General features: G+C 40.8%; 1 protein-coding gene across 2 annotated transcripts in view; it reads right to left on the bottom strand.

Moving 5' to 3' along the window:
• LOC126298160 (alpha-aminoadipic semialdehyde synthase, mitochondrial) overlaps positions 1-14,376 on the bottom strand; it is a 237,990-nt gene extending 223,614 nt beyond the window's left edge. The window contains exon 1 of one of the 2 annotated variants that reach the window (XM_049989470.1): positions 14,290-14,376. The gene's annotated coding sequence lies outside the window, so the exon portion shown is untranslated. The remainder of the gene's footprint in view (positions 1-14,289) is intronic. The other variant, XM_049989469.1, reaches the window with a different exon arrangement.
• Between the last annotated feature and the right edge of the window lie 2,948 nt (positions 14,377-17,324).

The following is a 17,324-nucleotide window of genomic DNA, read 5'->3' as shown; positions in this document are numbered from 1 at the left end:
AGTTTCGCAAGATCTCTGTTTGCGAAATCCTTGTTTATTTCTATAGAGGAGATGTTCATTTTCCAAAAACGTCATAACTCTGGAGCATAAAACATGCTCCAAAATTCTACAATAGACTGACGTCAACGATACAGGTCTATAATTGTGTGGATCTGTCTTACGGCCTTTCTTAAAAACGGGAATGACCTGCGTTATGTACCTTACGTTGCTCAAGCGATCTAAGACAAATTACTGCTTGGAAGGGAGCAAGTTCTTTCGCATAATCTTTATAGAATGTTATAGTTATCTCACCTGGTCCTGACAACTTTCCAGTAGTCAAATGGCTCTGAGCACTATGGGGCTTAACATCTATGGTCATCAGTCCCCTAGAACTTAGAACTACTTAAACCTAACTAACCTAAGGACATCACACAACACCCAGTCATCACGAGGCAGAGAAAATCCCTGACCCCGCCGGGAATCGAACCCGGGAACCCGGGCGTGGGAAGCGAGAACGCTACCGCACGACCACGAGCTGCGGACAACTTTCCACTTCTCAGCGATTGTAGCTGCTCTTTAATTCCGCGATCGGTTATCTCAATATATGCCATTTCAACATTCGTACGACGATTGAAAGGAGGGAATTGTTACGATCTTCCGCGGTGAAACAACTTCGGAAGACCGAATTCAGTATATCGTCCTTCTCTCTGTTATCTTCCGTTTCGGTGCCGGTGTTCTCACTGAGAGAATGAATAGATGATTTTGAACCACTTACTGTTTTTACATACGACCAAAATCTCTTAGGGTTTTTTCTCAGGTCGGTTGGCAACGACTTACTTTCAAAATCATTGAAAGCTTCTCTCATTGCTCTCCTTACGGTCATTTGCGCTTCGTTCAGATTTTGTTCGTCAGCTAGGTTTTACTTCTCTTGAATCTGCGATGAAGTATTCTTTGTTTACGTAGCACTTTTCTAACACAGCTATTAAACCATGGTGGATCTTTCCCATCCCTTAAAACCTTACTCGGAACGTACTTGTCTAGGGCATATTCAACGATGCCTTTGATTTTTTCAACTTGTTCAAAAATTCAAATGGTTCTGAGCACTATGGGACTTAACTTCTCAGGTCATCAGTACCCTAGAACTTAGAACTATTTAAACCTAACTAACCTAAGGCCATCACACACACCCATGCCCGAGGCAGGATTCGAACTTGCGACCGTAGCGGTCGCGCGGTTCCAGACTGTAGCGCCTATAACCTCTCGGCCACCACGGCCGGCTTTCAATTTGTTCTCCACATCTTCGTCTTCATCACCGAATATTTTTTGCTGACTAATGAGATATTCTGAAATCTGTATCCTGTCACCCTTGCTGAACAAATATATCTTCCTACCTTTCTTAACATTCCTTGTAGGACCCGTCATAAAAGATGCTGTCACAGCCTTATGATCACTGAGACCTTCCTCTGCGTTAACTGAGTCGATAAGTTCATGTCTGTTTGTTGCCAGGAGGTCTAAGACGTTACCCTCACGAGTTGGTTCTCTAACTATCTGCTCAAGGTAATTTTCGGACAAGATATCCAGAACCATGCCACACAAATCCCTGTCCCTGGCACCAGTTTTGATGGCATAACTCTCCCAATATATACCTGGCACGTTGAAGTCACCCCCTATTACAACGACATGATCAGGAAAATTACTAATGATATTCTGCAAGTTCTGTCTGAAGCGCTTTACAACTACAGATCCTGACCCAGGTGAACTATAAAAGCATCCGATCATCATTTTTGACCTTTTTTGATACTCAATTTCACCCAGATTAATTCACATTCGGAAGCCGTAATAACGTCGCTAGATTTTATCGAATTTTTTACTGCAATAAACACGCCGCCACCATTGGCGACTAACCTATCCTTACGATAAATATTCCAATCTGAAATTAGGATTTCGTTGTCATTGACGTCTGGTTTCAACCAGCTTTCTGTTCCCAATATTATCTGTGCCTAATAACCTTCAGTAAGCGATACTAATTCTGGGACCTTTCCTTGAATGCTATCAGTTTACTAAATTCATATTAATCTTTTCTATCTCTAATCTGCGACGACCAAGATTCTCTGAGGTCACTGTGCTTGATTTAACAGGCAAATCGTCCTTAATCCCAAGGGAGGGGCCCTCTAACCTAAAAAAAGTCCCATGTGCACGCCACACGTACTCCGCTACCCTAGTAGCCGCTTCCTGCGTGTAGCGCACGCCTGACCTATTAAGGGGAACCCTGCAGTTCTGCACCCGATAGCGAAGGTCGAAAAATTCGCATCTGACACCGTTGCAGAGTCGTCTGAGCCTCTGGTTTATACCTTCCTCTGCTCCAAACCAGAAGACCGCGATCAACCCTGGGTACGATTCTACAAATAGGCAGCTTAGCTTGCACCCGGCGTGCGTTGCTAGTTACCTTCACCAAATCAGCCAGCTGCCGAAAGAAGCCGAAGATGGCCTCAGAACCCAAGCGGCAGGCGCCATTCGTGCCGACATGTGCCACTACATGCAGCCGGTTGTACACAGTGTGCTCGATAGCAGGGCCTCTTCACGGATGAGACCTCCCGACAAACATACCGAAAGCACACTGGAATTCTGTCCCGGCTTGCCTACTATCTCCCTGAGGGGCTCCATCACGCGCCTAATATTGGAGCTTCCAATGACAAGCATACCCACCCAACCTCTGGACTGGGCAGGAAAATCGACCGCTGGCCCAACAGGAGAGGCATTCCGTGCTGGCTCAGAGTTATCATCAACACTGGGAAGCACCTCGTACCTGTTGCTAAGACGTAGGGAGCCAGCCGCACGGCCTGCTCTCTCTTTCACCTTCAGCCCAGTGACACGCTAACCCACACTGCCTACCACCCACTCTGGAGTGAGGACGGGCCCGTCAGATGTTGCGTATCAGAAGCCGCAGTGACGTCCGGGTCACCAGGGGATTCCACACCAAAGGTGTCGCAGGTCTCGCCTCTGGCGCCCAGACGTCACCGCGTCTTTCAGCATTAGCTAAAAGCTTATCGACGTTAGCCAACGCAGCTTCCAGCTATTTACGGACAGCAGCCAACTCTCCTTGTGTCCGCTCACAACAAATACAGTCCCTAGCCATATCGTATTGTGCATAAAATAGATATGAGGTCTCAAATGGCTCTACTGAGTTTTAACTGTGTAGAAAATATACCAAAGGAGAATAAACTAACACTAAAAATTGCTGTGCAGATTTGTCACTGTACTCTTAGACCTCAAGCTATTAAACAGAAATAAATTTCTCTACTGAAGTAACCTTGTTTACCGAAAAGTTATTGCACGAGATAAATATTCAAACTAGAATGCACTGATCTATACTGTATGCTGTTTACTAGCACAAAATTAAAACTTATTGGTGTGACGAAGTTTCTGGCGACGGGAAGTCTTACACTAGGAAGCCGCCCTACACAAAAATACTCACAAGAGTTGCGCAAAAACAAAAACTACGATTAATTTTCTAACCACTAGTCTACACAGTAAAATAGACACGTATAGCCCACTTCTTTGCAGAAGCACGTGAAGAAAAAGACTAAATTAATTTACTGTTTATCAGACAACTGCTGCTACTGGAGGCGCTGCTGCGCTTCCTCTCGGCTCGGCGGCTGCTGCTGCTACATTTCGCCCTTCCACGTACAGTTACTCTGAGATATTTTATTTTTCTTCAATTTTCGTTAAAACTATGTGTCAAAACAACGTCACGAAATGTAAGCCGGCTGACTCTAGTTGCAGCTCATTAATAACTTATTAGAATCCATTTTCTTGATGATAAGAATGAACCGTTTCGTATAATTACATTTATGTGAATTTTTATGAGAATATATTTCTTCCTCCTATTTCTGTCTATACTGAATATTGAACTAAACTCACAGTGCCTATCATACTATTCTTCTTATTTTTATTTGTTTCTACTGCTTGTTTACTGTTAAAGAAAAAGAGCTATAGATTCCCACTGTTTCAAACTATTTGACTAATTTTACAGTTATCTTTATCACCTACTGTTACAACAGAATATACTACCAAGACAATAACAAACAATCCAACTATTACAGCTATCAGACGTTCATGTTACTATTATCACCACCTCGATTCTTTTTCAGTAACTACAACTGAAACTTACGTCACTCCTACTAATACTGATATTAAACTTCTACTATGATTACTTATGGCAACGTTAGGATTATTGACTCCAAGAAAACATTGAGGTAGTATACTGTACTGTTTTGTGTACCGTTACTGTTTCTCTTCGCTGTAGTTTGATATGGAGACACGCACACGCACACACACACACACACACACACACACACACACACACACACACACACACACACACTTTACTGTTATCGTAATGTACCTAGTTTCTCCTTAAGTACCGTACGAAATCGGCTACATTGCCGGGTCCACCAATATCTTATAGCCTCTAGACAGCGTGGAGACAAATCAGAGCCCATCACTTACCTTCAACTGATTCTTGTCTTCCTCCTTAGGTACGCCCGTGGCCACCTCTCTTCACTCTACCGTTACTGAGCCATGCCTTTGTGTAGCTATCGGATTTCGTTCTCGTTCCCTAGGGTCGTCTACAGGCCTTACTCGCCATTACTGTGATTTCTGGTAACTATAGTTGGGTCTTACATTTTCAGAGACAGCAACAAATACAATATTTACGGTATAAAAGTCCTCTTTTACTCTAACTGCGTTTTAAACTATTTTACCTCTTAAAAGATGCCTAGGAGTTCATCCTATATCTCCAGTTAGAGGACGCTTCTGCAGTACAGATATTTCTCTTGATGACTCACGACAGTGTACTGAACAACGTTACATCGGTATTTACTTCATTTGCACATTATTAGTTATAAAGTGTAGTATGTTTTTAGTTCGGTTGGTTCCTACAAGTACACGTGGCATGAGGAAAGCATTAATTTTTATTTTCCAATGGGCAGAAGATCAGGTAATGAAGTGTGGACACATGGACGGAAAACGGATAATCTATACTGACAGATGTAGTCCACTTCTTGGTACACTTACAACCGCGCAGAAAACATCAGGTAGTAAATTATGTGATGTGTTATAAACGAGAGGCTTCAAATAATTCATTTTCAGCCAAGTAGGGGACTCGTCCATTGTCTTTCTGGGCACTGGCTGTATATTATATACAGAGTGTTAAAGGTATTGGAAAGGCATTGTGTTCATTGATACCTTAATCTGTACCCATCTCTGCGTCTGATAGTCTTCCCACAAACATATCACATAATTTACTACCTGATGTTTTTTGCTCTGTCGTAACTCCATCACGAAGTGGACTACGTCTGTCAGTGTAGACTAACCAGTTTGCATAGATGGATCTACACTTTAACAGCTGACCTGCTGCCCTGGGGAAAAGTAAACATTTATGCCTTCTTTGTGCTATGCATATTTGGAGGTACTAACCTATGTGAAAACATACTAATCGTAATAGCTACAATTATTAGTGTGCGAATGAAGTAAATTCTGATGTAATGTTGTTCAAAATGCTGTCCTCAGTCATAGATAGAAATATCTGCACCTATACTACTAACGCCCTTTATGTGCAGTGCGTATTATCGCAAAGAAATGTGTCATCTTCCGAAAGTCTGAGATAACATGAAATATTAACGACTAATTCACATATAGACACGTCTGTTTCTCTAACATGCACTGTACGACGTGGCGAAGTGCATTTACCACTAGATTTGTATACGTGTTTACTACCATATCTCAAAACTTTTTAAGACGGATGACAGGATGGACCTTTCGAAACGGCATCCGATATCCTATCATAATCCCTGTCCAGTCCGAGCACGTAATTTGTATCCGAATACCTCCAGTTCTCTATCATGCGCTAAGTCACCTGTGGCATTACCTCTGAAACTGAAGATGACTCTCCTGGCTGTGTTCTCTCCAATTCAAGAAATCTTCTACCCAATAGCACGTTCGGTTATATATCCAAAATTAGTGTACAGTCATGAGATATTGATTTAGGAACACATATTCAGCAACTTGTCCACCACCGTAGCTGAGCGATCAGCTTGGCTGACTGCAATTTGAGGGATCCGGGTTTAATTTCAGCTACTGCCAGGGATGTTTCCTTGGTGGGAGGACCGGAAGGTGGTACTCTCAGCCTTGTGATGCCACCTGAGGAGCTACTTGACCGTGGAGGAGCGGCACCACGACTGCTAACTCGACAACGGCCAGTAGTGTGGTGTGCTAACTCCCGCTCCTCAATTTAGAACTCTTACCAGGCAGGATTAATAAAGGAGACAGAAAAGGGAAGAAGTTTGAAAGAGATCAAGACGTACGAATGCAGGCTTACCGCCAGTTGTTTTGTCATACTCCACTCACCAGTGGAACAGCAATGCAGGGAAATTATAGTCTGATGCAGACTGTGTTTCTTTCCAACTAGGGTGAGGGGAACAGTAGCACAGCCATAGACAATATTTTAATTCATTCTTCATTACTAGATGGGTATGCTGTTAGTAAAAGGCATCATGGTCTTTCAGACCATGATGCGCTAATTTTAACACTAAAAGGCTTTTGTACTCAAACAAATGTCACAAATAATTGCAAACTATGTAGGAAAGTGAATCCAACAGCAATAGAGAGTTTTTTAAACCTTGTCAAGGAACGAGATTGATAGGATGTTTATAGTGTCGATAATATACATGATAGATATAATGCTTTCCATAACATATTTCTCATGCTCTTTGAAAGTTGCTTTCCATTAGAACGTTCTAACCGGGGTACTAACAGTAATAGGCAGCCCGGATGGCTGACTAGTGGGATAAGGATATCATGTAGAACAAAGCGGGAAATATGTCAAAATGTTAGTAGTCACAATCAAGCTACATTAGTTCATTAAAAACAGAATTGTAAGGTGCTTCAAAATGTTATTAGGAAGGCAAAGACTATGTGGTATACAAATAGACTAATTCACAGGATAAAATTAAAACCACTGGTCAGTTGTGAAGAAAGTGTCTGGTCAGCAGCACAAGGTCGACGATATAAAGTCAGTTCGTAGAAAAAATATTTCCGTTACTGATAAATCAGATATATGTACAGTATTAAACAATCATTTTCTGAGCATTGCTGGTGAATTAAATAAAAAATTAGTTTTTACAGGGAATTATATAACTTTCTTGGCAAATGCCTTTCCAAGACTGATGTCGGAAATACTCCTTTGCGATTAAGACGAGGGGGAGACTGAGTCAATAATGAAATCACTGATGACTAAGGACTCTCATGGATATGATGGAGTGCCTATCAGAATATTAAAGTACTGTTCAAAAAATGGTTCAAATGGCTCTGAGCAATATTGGACTGAGGTCATCAAGAACGTAGAACTACTTAAACCTAACTAACCTAAAGACATCACACACATCCATGCCCGAGGCAGGATTCGAACCTGCGACCGTAGCGGTCGCGCGGTTTCAGACTGAAGCGCCTAGAACCGCTCGGCCACACCGGCCGGCTAAAGTACTGTGCTGCACATGTTAGCCCTGTGTTTAGCCGTATTTGTAATTTTTCGTTTAGTAATCGTCAGTTTCCAGAACGATTGAAGTACTCAGTAGTAAAGCCGCTTTAAAAAAAAGGGAGAAAGAGCAATGTAGACCATTTTAGACCTATTTCTATGCCATCAGGGTCTTATAATGCCACGTCTATGTAAATCTAACTCACTTTTTTGATCACTGAACTAACATCGTTTATCTTCTTAACCCGAGAGTTTCATTTCGGTTCCTCCACCCTTTCTGGGTGCTTCTTTTCTTTGTCAGGCAGTGTATATTTTAGTTCCGTCTCCACATAGTTTTCTACACTTTAGGTTTGACTAATCCTGGAGACCTATTTTCACTTGTACTAATTAAGTATACCTTTTAGCATTAATTGAATTCTCCATCTGCACTTATTTACAAAAAAGCAATATGTAAAAGGCTCATATTTCTTGACCGTAAGACCGGATCTATCGGACTTACTATCATCAATCACTAAATGGTGGTTCTACTCACAAGTAGATTTTTTAAAAATTATGATACCAGATCTTTCAGAGAAGAATTCAACACGATCTGCAGCTGGCTACAATAGGCCCTGTAGCCAAGACGTAGGATAGGATGAGTGTCGTTTAGGTAAAAATCGAAATAAATAAGTGGACGAATAAGTAAAAAATGCTAAGATCATGTTTTTTTTCAATTTATTGTTGCCAAAGCCCTACATCCGTGGAAAAATTTTAGATTGCACGGGAAAAGCGGGATTATTGTGGGTTAACGACGTGACAGCAACGAGGTGACACTACACGAACACGGATTCGACAGTAATGAGAGGAAACTATCCTCACATTAGCCTTAAGTGGTTTAATTAAATTACAGGAAACCAAAATTTGGAGAGGTGAGTAACGCTTTGAACCTCGCTCCTACCGGATACGTGTCCAGTATGTTAACGTCAGCCCACTATGTTTCAAGTTCCCACTACTATGGGTGATAATATTTGTATGAAGGATGCATTAATAATTATTACACACAATTACTATCTAACCATATGTGACTGTACAGTCTATTTATTTATCAAGATAACATGCTGTAAATGTAAAAGAACGAATAAATACGCTGGCCGTCGTGACCGAGCGTTATTAGGCGCTTCAGTCTGGAATTGCGCGACCGTTACGGTCGCAAGTTCGAATCCTGCCTCGGGCATGGATATGTGTGTTGTCCTTAGGTTAATTAGGTTTAAGTAGTTCACGGGGACTGATGACGTCACATGTTAAGTCCCATAGTACTCAGAGTCATTTGAACCATTTCGAAATAAATAAAACTTGTATGATAACTGAAACTGAATTGCATCATCGTATACCTCGAGCTCGAACTATAAGAACAAAATATTTCCACAAAACGTTAACTTCTCCTTAGTTGCGCCTATGATCAGCAACACCACTTCCTGCAGACAATGAGGCCACGTGTTTCATGTCACGGGCTCTGTGAACTAGTAAGTCTCGTCCACGTGTCATTCTTTAGCTGTACAATATAATACAAAGAGTCGTTCTCATTGAGGATTATCTGCGACTGAAAGAGCGTCTGCCTAGTGACAAACCAAAACAGTGAGGGTGAGAAATGAAATGATGGTATTGCATTATTGCCAGGGAGACATCGTCTGTGGTTGTTCATCCACATGATGCGAGGCTTCCTATTTAAAGCCGCTTTTAAACAATCGACTTTCTTGTCTTAGTTGTGTACTCGACACAAGTGAGTCTACACCAGCGCCCCTGGAGTTTTGTTACTGTACATCTAAATCAACATCTACACTACTGGCCATTAAAATTGCTATACCAAGAAGAAATGCAGATAATAAACGGGTATTCATTGGACAAATATATTATACTAGAACTTATATGTGATTACATTTTCACGCAGTTCGGGTGCATAGATCCTGAGAAATCAGTACCCACAACAACCACCTCTGGCCGTAATAACGGCCTTGATACGCCTGGGCATTGAGTCAAACAGAGCTTGGATGGCGTGCACAGGTACAGCTGCCCGTGCAGCGTCAACACGATACCACAGTTCATCAAGAGTAGTGACTGGCGTATTGTGACGAGCCAGTTGCTCGGCCACCATTGACCAGACGTTTTCAGTTGGTGAGAGGTCTGGAGAATGTGCTGGCCAGCGCAGCAGTCGAACATTTTCTGTATCCAGAAAGGCCCGTACAGGACCTGCAACATGCGGTCGTGCATTATCCTGCTGAAATGTAGGGTTTCGCATGGACCGAATGAAGGGTAGAGCCACGGGTCGTAACACATCTGAAATGTAACGTCCACTGTTCAAAGTGCCGTCAGTGCGAACAAGAGGTGGCCGAGACGTGTAACCTAGGGCACCCCATACCATCGCTCCGGGTGATACGCCAGTATGACGATGACGAATGTGCGTTCACCGCGATGTCGTCCAACACGGATGCGACCATCATCATGCTGTAAACAGAACCTGGATTCATCCGAAAAAATGACGTTTTGATTTTCGTGCACCCAGGTTCGTCGTTGAGTACACCATCGCAGGCGCTCCTGTCTGTGATGCAGCGGCAAGGGTAACCGTAGCCATAGTCTCCGAGCTGATAGTCCATGCTGCTGCAAACGTCGTCGAACTGTTCGTGCAGATGGTTGTTGTCTTGCAAACGCTCCCATCTGTTGACTCGGCGATCGAGACGTGGGTGCCCTATCCGTTCAGCCATGCTGATAAGATGCCTGTCATGTCGACTGCTAGTGATACGAGGCCGTTGGGATCCAGCAAGGCGTTCCGTATTACCCTCCTGAACCTACCGATTCCATATTCTCCTAACAGTTATTGGATCTCGACCAACGTGAGCAGCAGTGTCGCGATACGATAAACCGCAATCGCGATAGGCTACAATCCGACCTTTAACAAAGTCGGAAACGTGATGGTACGCATTTCTCCTCCTTACACGAGGCATCACAACAACGTTTCACCAAGCAACGCCGGTCAACTGCTGTTTGTGTATGAGAAATCGGTTGGAAACTTTCCTCATGTCAGCTCGTTGTAGGTGTCACCACCGGTGCCAACCTTGTGTGAATGCTCTGAAAGTCTAATCATTTGCATATCACAGTATCTTCTTCCTATCGGTTAAATTTCGCGTCTGTAGTACGTCATCTTCGTGGAGTAGCAATTTTAATGGTCAGTAGTGTATTTAAAGCCGTTTTTACACAATCGACTTTCTTGTCTCAATTGTTTACTCGAGAAAAGTGAGTCTACACCAGCGCCCCTGGTGTTTAGTTACTGTGCATCTAAATCAGCATCTACATAGATACTCCGCTAGCTATCGTACGGTGTGTAGCGAAATTCCTTTCCTGTTCTACCCGCAAACAGAGCGCGTAAAGTCGCTAGTGTAAAACGGGCTTACGCCACTTCGGTGACTTGGGCGTCGAAGAGAGCCAGAAGAAATAGATGAAGAAGTTGGTAGGTCATAGATAAGGAAAGAGACAGCTACATCATAATCCAAAAGAGAGTGAGAGAGACAGCACTGGGGAAAGAAAAACTGATGAACAAGAGACGATGGATACTGCAGAAAAATATGTTTATAAGAAAAATAGCTTATTATGATAGCTACCATACCTATAGAGTACAGAACTACATTAGTTATATACATATTACATTTAAAAACAGCTTATATAACGACGAATACCGTTCAGAATGTTTCATAAGCTCTAAGAGTTCAGCTGTATACAGCAACCAGTTACTGCTCGGAGTTATCTTCCAGCATTCGTGCTGTAGCGGCTGACTCTTGTAAAATATTTGTACGTACTTAGCAACAGACGCTACGCTCTGCAGTGATAAGCAGCGAAAAACACACAGGCGTTTATGCGCTGCTCTACAGCTCGTCTCTTTTTCACCTTGTCGAGTGACATCGAGAGGTGTAAAAAGTAAATTAATTTTTCTGCTGATAAACGTGCTTGAAAACACTACGTCCGTACTAAAATAAGTAAATGATTCGCGTGCCACGTTGTTCGTTACAAACAGGGTGACATACTGTACAGCTGGACAATGAAATAGTAAATTTCATAAAATACATACTTCTTTCATGATTCCTGCAGATTTTCATACAAGCACCTCTCTGAGCGCGATTTTTAATATAAACGGACCAGGACGATAGCGAACAGAGGTAGAAATACTATCTGTATAAAAAGCAGGAACAACTGACGTTAATAATACAATAGAGATGGTGATTCATTCTGTTTATCTTTCAATTAGACTAATTGCATGTTACCACTAACCAACTAACGGTATACGCTATACTACGTAACAAAGTTTTGTTTGAGTGATTTTTTTGCAAGTTGTCAACCCTATTGGTCCCATTACTTACGAAAAACTCCGACATTGAAAAATGAGGGGAAATTTTTTAGATTGTAGGATACGTTTCTAACTAAGCAAGTAAAAATGGGAGCACAATGTCTCATAAAAGAATATGCATTGGTTAAGGAAAATAATGTATTAAATAAGGGCGTTCAGAAGTTTCTCTACGCTTCTACTCTGAAACTAATGGAGAAATCGGCCTTGAGAGTGAAAATGTTACAAAAAATTAATATTTAGTCCCTTAAATATACATTTTTCTCTCCTCTTTTCTATTCGATCAGCAGTCACTAGGAGGAATCATCAATCATTCTTTCCATGCATTAACCGTGGTATCTACTTTTGAATTCGCTTATGTTTTGGTGGAAGGTTTCAGCCTATTTCTCTGAGTATGCACCCGAATTCGAAAGGAAAAAAAAGAAGGTTGATTTCAACGTCCCGTCGACATCGAGGTCATTAGAGACGGAGCACAAGGTCGGATTGTATCACGGATGGAGAAGGCAATCGGCCATGCCCTTTCAAAGGAACCATCTTAGCATTTTCCTGGAGCTATTTAAGGAAATCATGGATGGCTGGAAACGAGTTTGAATCGTCGTCCTCCCGAAAGGGAGTTCAGTGTGCTAACCTTTAAGCCACATCGCTCGGCGCCCGAATTCGACTCGAACACACTTAGGTATGACTGAAGAACATACAACTTGAGTGATACTAGGAACAGTGAGACGTTTGTTACTATTAAAAAGATGAACTTTCTTCAAACGCTTATAGGAGCTCTCTATTAGAGATCACATGTTGTTTGGATTGCAGGGAAACTTCATTTCTTCAAGTAAGCCCTGAAAATTATGGTACTGCCGCAGTTCATCTCTAAGCGTGAAGTACTGAGAAAGGGACTGATTGCGTTATCTTTGCTTACAGATCTAATAATTATTTAAAACTAATATATAATTGCAATTCATAATTTGAGAAATTAAGGCATTTTATGACATTTCAGAAAGTGGTCTATCTTCCTTTAAAAACGACATTACTTATAGAGGCCGATATTCTTACTGCTGATGAAGAGCAATTAGTCGCTAGTTACCATTTAAAAAATAATATGAATAACGAGGATATAAAGATAATAGAAATCAAGCGAAAATCGAAAAGAATTTACTAATGCATGCTGGTAGGTCAGAGAAGATGTGAATATGGAAAGGATTATAATCGTAACAAATGAAAAGGCCTAAAGAACAAAAGGATCATATCAAATAAAAATTTGTAGTTCATATGAAGCACTACTCTGTTAATGTGCTCCAGCATTCGTGACGAATTTTAGTTCTGGAGAAACCACTAACGGCTGAACTTTTTGACAACCAAAATAATACATTTGGAAAGAAAAACGTGATAAATTTTATTTCAATCGGCATGCTGACGTAAAAAAGCCTTAGCGAAATGTGCGAAATAGTTTCACGGTTGAAATTCTGCTATGGCTGTTTGAAAAATGAACGTCTAATTGGAAGTATGATAGTTATAAGCGAAGGACATAAGAAGAGGAAACGCTAATAACAGGAAGTTGGATTGGTGAACGTATACATTTTCAGACAACAACTGCTAGTTGAACAAACCACGGAAAGTGAAATATGTTTAATAAATAATCGACTCTCTATGCTGTATTTTAATTAATTACTTCTGTTAGCTATTTGGGAAATAGAAGACGTGTTACCATTAAATTTTCGAAGACAGAGTGTCGATTGTTTTCATACATGTGTTAGATAATAAAATATACAGTTAGGCCTACGTATTTCAATGCATTTTGTTTAGTTACATGTGTTATCTTATTGATGGTGATGCAGGAATATCTCATTGTTAAGTCCACAATGTCCAAAAGTACACTGTTGGTGTAGTTGTACGAAATTTTACACTTAAGATAATAGCACACTTGGTATGTATAAAACACATTATAACTCAGTTTCATCATCGAGTGATTCCTAATCCGTTACTCTTCGAATAATATATTGCTGAAGATAAAAATTACACTGACAGTACACTAACTCTATCCACTGCATTTGCTTATGCTATAGATAACTTTGTGAAAACAAAAGCTTAAATGTACTCCCATGAAAAAGTTCTTCGGTGAAGTGGAAAAATTTCCATTGCTGACACATATTGACGCAACGGGGCATGTTTCCTTTTGACAGAGGATCTTCACAGGGAGAATAAATTTAGAAAAACTCTCGTCTGATTACTGCACACGAATTAAACATTTGCAGACGAGAAGCATGGGTTAAGGGCCATTAAATTTCCCTTGCAGCTTTAAATTGAATGGGAGCACGCCCACAGCGTTGATATTACGTCCGCTTGCTTGGAAGTTACTACCTGCCAACGTGTCTGAGCCCTCAAAACATGACACAGCTGATCAGGTAAGACTCACCTCCCTTTGCCTGGTGTGGAGCCCCTGCGCTAGTGCTCCCTCGCAGACATCTGACACGCTTTGCAGCGTCTGAAACTGTTTACGACACTCGGGAGAGGGGCCCGCCGGGTCGTATCTAGGGTCATGTCCTGATAACCGCAAAACTCTTCCAGCTTCCAAGAATGACCTCAAACAACGCATAGGCTGTTTTTGCAGAACACTTGCCGTACTTTTGTTCACACCTGGATTTCACGCTTTCTAAGATTATATTTTCGAAGTAGCGCATGTAGTTGTATGTAACCTAGAACGTAAGCAAAATAGTGGACCGGGAGCTTAGTAAGGAGTTTTGTTGGTAACAGTATCACTACAGTCATTAAAAATTAGATGGGAAATGTTATTTTTCTAAAAATCGCTATTAAATAATATTAGAGTATAATAATTACAATAAATAAAGAAAAAATTACATTGTCTCGTAACCTCTAGGTAACGGACCATACTGCATACAAGCAATAAATAAGGATAGTCATATTACATACAAACTAACTAAAACTTAGATTACTACAGCGACCATTCAAACAAGACCGTTAAAGTGCAGAATCAGAGCTCTTTTTAATTAACTACTGCATAACCATTAAATAGAATGTTACCGTAAAGAAATTTCCAAAGATTCTCGAAACATTCTTTAAATTTTTTTAAGTAAATGACAATTCTTCAAGGCCTCTTAAGCTGTATACAGATTCCTTTATCAGGCACCACAACCGGTTTCACACCATTATAAGTGCATCTTCAGATGATAATAACTTTTCCTTCATAATGCTAGAGAGAATGTACGATGCCCTAACGTTAAAGTTGTAAACTGATTAATTGTGTAACCTCTTAAAAGGCTGAACTAGGAATTTACAAACCATTAGGAGAACATAGAAAACGTCAAAACGTATGATCCAGTAAAACACCAAAGCTGTGTTATAATAGACTCAATGTCTAAAATATTTGCCTCCCTGTTAAGCGTCGTCCTAAAATGCAATCTACATTAATAGAGGAGTGCAGTTAGCACATACAAGATCTCCGTCAGGTGGATAAAACAGTAGTTCATGTAGGTCACCAGTAATACTGTCCTTGGACAGTTGTGAACGAGCAATGAAAGTTTACAGTTGTCAGCCCCACACAAGATGAAATCTCAATAGCCTGGTGCAAGAACTTATCACTCGATGATCACTTTAAACTGCCATAGCACCTTCATCATTTCCCAAGCAGAGTTTTGTTGTTGACTTACATGAACTATGGTTCTATCCACCTGGCGGAGATCTTGTATGTGCTAACTGCGCTTCTCTTTCAACGTGGTCTACATTTTACTGTGACGTTTAATAAGGAGTCAGATTTTTTTAGACTTTGTGTCTATTGTAACACAGCTTTGGTATTTTATTGGGGCGTGGGTTTTGACGGTTTCGACGTTCACCTTATGGTTTATAAATTCCAAGTGTAGCCTTTAGGTGGTCAGCCGTTTAAGAGGTTACGCAGTTAATCGGTTTGCAGCTAGAACGTTAGGACATCGTACATTCTTTCTAGCCTTATGAAGTGAAAAATTATTATCAACCTAAGATGCACCTATAATCGTGTAAAACTGGTTCTGTTGCCTCATAAAGGAGCTAATGCTAATGCTTCCTTGAAGAATTTTCATTCATTTAAAAAAAATTAAAGGATTTTTTAAAGATTATTCAGGAGAACTTTTCGAATTTTTTTACAGTGACAATGTACTAACTAAACTGTGATTGCCCTAAGTACAAAATAGTCTGAATTAAATAGAGTCTGTGTTACCCACCTATCAAAGTAGTGAATCGATCCTTTTAGGTTTCCTGCAATGATTTTATCTGGTAAACCATGAGCTTTTGTAGCTGAGAAAATATTTTCGCTATCATTAAGGAACTGCCCACCTTGACTAAATATTTTTATCAACTCTTCAGTAGATGAAAACGCACATTTACTGAAATTTATAGCCAAACGTGCAGTGCAGTTATCTGTTTACAACTCTTCGTGGATATTTCGCATCTGACATAGATCCATCGGGGATCTTAACTCGGTAGTCAGGCACTACTTTGCGCCCATGTAGCTCAAAAGCCCGTCCGTCTCTACCGTTTTAAGTTTCCTAAGATTTCCCTAAGTCACTTTAGGCGAATCCCGGAATAGCCCTGATAGGCGAATCCCGAAATATCCCTGATAGGCCGATTATGCAGCTGAAGTAGTGCTTCGTTTCTAATGAGGTTGACGTCGAGGAGACGTTAAATTATAATGGCCTTCTTAGGAAAAAGAACATTTATCACAGTATTGTGTTCTGTGCGAGTCATTAGCGGACAAGATAAATGGCAGCATATTTCTTTCGAAACAAATTCTTGATCATATCAAATATAAATGCGTCTACGGAGTAAAGAACAAGGGTTCTTGTGCGTGGTGAACCTCACTACGTGACGAGGGATTCAGATGGAAGTGTGTGGCAAATTCCATTTATTTCGTTGTTTTAGGGCTACAGTGAAATTTGATAGAGGTAGTGTCATTGCTCGGAGCAGCTACTCCCGGTTTGAGCGTAGATCCTTAATTTTTGGTCGATGGTAAAATGAACACACAAGTGCTTGTGACAATATTTAAGGCAATAATGTGGGACGCACACTGTGGCAACGCTGTGGGATCTGATTTCCTCAACTCCAAGGAACGACCAAAGTGTGTTACATACGCGGGATGAATTAGAGCGTCGGCTGCGATACAGATAAATTCATATGAAAATACAGCAACAATTATTTCAGCGTGTTCCAAGAAGACTAGAGACAAACTTCACCTTCGGTATATTAGAACCTAGCGAAATTCTTTCCCTGAAGCCTGAGCACAGTATTAATTAGAGAAGAAGGTTCTACAATTAAATGTGAAATAATTGACGCCTTTAGAAGAACAGCAGTAACTATCTGAGAACAACTGATCACGTATTACATATAATGACTCAGCTACCAGTATGTAAAAGTCTTAAAAGTAAATTCAACTTTTGTTTAGAGAATCGCTATCTAATCATA

This window comes from Schistocerca gregaria, chromosome X, assembly GCF_023897955.1.
Source record: "Schistocerca gregaria isolate iqSchGreg1 chromosome X, iqSchGreg1.2, whole genome shotgun sequence".
NCBI classification, from domain to species: domain Eukaryota; kingdom Metazoa; phylum Arthropoda; class Insecta; order Orthoptera; family Acrididae; genus Schistocerca; species Schistocerca gregaria.
The sequence above is the reverse complement of the archived record's forward strand: the minus strand, read 5'-3'. Positions and strand labels throughout refer to the sequence as shown.